Source organism: Erithacus rubecula (assembly GCF_903797595.1).
Source record: "Erithacus rubecula genome assembly, chromosome: 9".
Classification (NCBI taxonomy): Eukaryota; Metazoa; Chordata; class Aves; order Passeriformes; family Muscicapidae; genus Erithacus; species Erithacus rubecula.
The window spans coordinates 822,949-825,897 of NC_136660.1; the positions used below are offsets into that span (position 1 = coordinate 822,949).

At 40.4% G+C, this 2,949-nt stretch overlaps 1 long non-coding RNA gene across 1 annotated transcript; it reads left to right on the forward strand.

Moving 5' to 3' along the window:
• The first annotated feature begins 343 nt into the window (after positions 1-343).
• LOC306805428 lies at positions 344-2,461 on the forward strand. Its single transcript, XR_013775202.1, has 3 exons — positions 344-390; positions 1,249-1,393; positions 2,413-2,461. It is a non-coding gene; the product is annotated as an uncharacterized lncRNA (long non-coding RNA).
• Positions 2,462-2,949: the final 488 nt, after the last annotated feature.

Consider the following 2,949-nt stretch of genomic DNA (forward strand, 5'->3'; position numbering starts at 1 on the left):
ATTATCATTTTCAGTGCTGTGATCTCAGTATTGTCACACAGTAATGTTTTTTTTCACAGCAGAAAATGAAAGGATCACAGAATGGTTTGGGTTGGGAGGGATTTAAAGCCCAACCCACCCCATCCCATCCCACCCCTGCCATGGGCAGGGACACCTCCCACTATCCTAGGCTGTTCCAAGCCCCATTCAACCTGGCCTTGGACACTTCCAGGGGGACAGTTGCAGGGGGATCCAGGGGCAGCCACAGCTTCTCTGGGCCCCCTGTGCCAGGGCCTTATTATTTCAGAATAATGAATGTACCTATCACTGAATACTGGGAACAGCAGCTGTAGCTGTGGGGAATCCAGGCCAGAAGCAGGACCAGTTGTGCAGCAGCTGTACTCATCTGGGGTGAGACCACCCTTGTCCTTCGAGGAAAATTCTGTATTTGTGTCCTAAGCTCAGAAAATTGTCATCCCATTAAGTTTATTTTCTTCTTTAGGCTCTGTAATCTCTATTTCAGATGTTGTTTTGCTGGGTTAGACCAGAATCACAGAACTGTTAAGGCTGGAAGAGACCTTTAGTATCATTCAGTGCAAACATCAACCCAGCACCACCTTGTTCACCACTAAACCATGTCCTCAAATGCCTCATCCACTTGTTTTTTGAACAATTCCAGGGATGGTTGAACACTCCCACCACTGCTCTAGGCATACTGTTCCATTGCTTTACAACTATTTCCATGAAGAGGTTTTTCCTAATATCTAATCTAAACCTCTGAGCTCCTAGTTTTCTTACAGCTAAGGCAGCCAATGTAAAATATCTCCTCACACATTACACTGGGCGGGATCAGACCAGACCAGACAGGTTTTGATAGGAGTTCAGATAACACCATCTGTTAGAGAAGATCCTATATGGGATTGTGCATTGCAAGTGTTCATTTGGTACGTGCAAGATCTACTGTGTTCACTGCTTTTTTTTTTTTTGTGTCTTTGAAGTTCTTGAGATCCTTTATTTTTAGCCAGGAATGAATTTGGAATGATTGCAGGTTTTTTAAATGGCCTTTAAAAAAGTTGAATAAACAACATATGTAATTAATCTGTAGGGAAATATGGCTTAATTAAATCATTAAGTCATTCTATTAGCATATGCACCTGCTGCTTATGTGCTTCATTTATTCCAAAAATAACCAGATTAATGAATAGAAATTGTTCTATAGTTCAGCTACCTGGAACGTGAGCTTCAGTGGTTTGTCTTGTCCTCCTGCAGGTGATTCATTGTTGGCCTACTCACACTGCAGGATGGAGCTCTGTGGGGGCTTGTGAAAGGACACAGTTTGTCTTGGCTCTTTAAAATCCCCCAAAGCCAACATAGTGTTCCTAGCCATTACCTGTAGGGGAAACCTGCTCATCAGGTGGGATACAAAATAATATGTAGTCTACTCATGCACTGTGACATCAGCAAAAGCAGCTTGTGGAAAGAGATTGCAAATGCTTGGAAAATTGTGGCTGCTCTATAGGACTACGTTTTCTTATTATTTTAGGGTATGCCATGTATTCTAATTAATTACAATGTCTCACACAAACTATGCCTGGAAAATTTGAACGTGATGGAATCACAGAATATATTGAGTTGGAAAGACCCATAAGGATCATCAAGTCCAGCTCTTAAGTGGATGGCACTTTCAGGTATTGAACCCACCACCTTGGTGTAACCATCATCCTGCTCTAGATTGACCTGAAAAATAATTAGGCTTGTTAACTTGTACCACAATGGGATTTAATTTACACCACCTACTCAGATATTTTTTCCTTTGTAGTTTTGAAATGAATGTAAACTACACAGAAGGGAGGAGACGAGCTAATGAAGTTTTCCTTTCTACCAGGCTATGTAGGGCTGGGGGTGTTTGTTTTAACTGTAGGTCTGTATCCTCAGAAGAGCCTTAAATAAACAGTGTAAGAGGTAGTGGCAGTATGAATTGATCCCTCCCAAGTGCTTCTTTCCAGTTTCTGGCCAGCAGAACTGTGAAGGTTCTGGGGCTGGTGCTGCATTTAGAGTATTTGATTCAATAGTTGTCAGTATCTCATTCTTCTCTAGTTAGGTGCACAAACTTTTCTCAGAAGGTCCTGCTCTTTATTTATTGCTTTATCTTCGTTTTTTATACCAAAGTGCTTTCAGTATTGTAGAGAACCACTCCATTGTTTCCTACAGATTTATACAAGAAAACAAACAAAACCTAGCATGTGTGAGGTCCTGATTTTGGTAAATACTGTTCATATAGTATTAGGTTTGTGTATTTTCTAGGGATTTTATTTTGTATTTTTCTGGGTTTGCAAAACCACCAGTATTCCAAAGTCACCCTCAAAATTTGCATTATCAATTTACATGATCAATTTACATTATTGCATTCCTTCTCTCACCTTTTCCATTTAGGAAATGGATCTCTATCCTGTTGTGATTGCAGCAGTGACAGCCAGCTCTGAAGAATAAATAGTTTACCTTCTGTGTGGGGTGTAATGTTGTTCGTTGCAGATGTCATCGGGGAATCTATCTAAGTAGCAGATGAAAAAGTGACTCATATCCCAACAGCCACCTCAGAACAAGATTAGTGCTTTAATCCTGGCCCACAGTAAAGGCTACAGACCATATTAGTTCCCTAATCATTTCAGGCTGTCTTTAACACGTCCTTGGTTTGTAAAACCCTACACAGCTTTGGTGTGGATTCTTCAAATATTTGCTAATTCTAAATGTTCAGTCAAAACAACTGAAATTTTCGGATACACTTTTAATACTTTTTCCTTTTTATTATTAATCCTTTTATTAATCCTTTTAATACTGGTCATAGGGACTGAGCCATTTCTGTGGATTCGTCTCTAGAATTCGGCTTTCAGCACAGCTCAAGCAAAAGCACAGACCTGACCTTTTCATAAGAGTGTTCTGAATCCTGATCTTTTTCCCCTCTTAACCTGG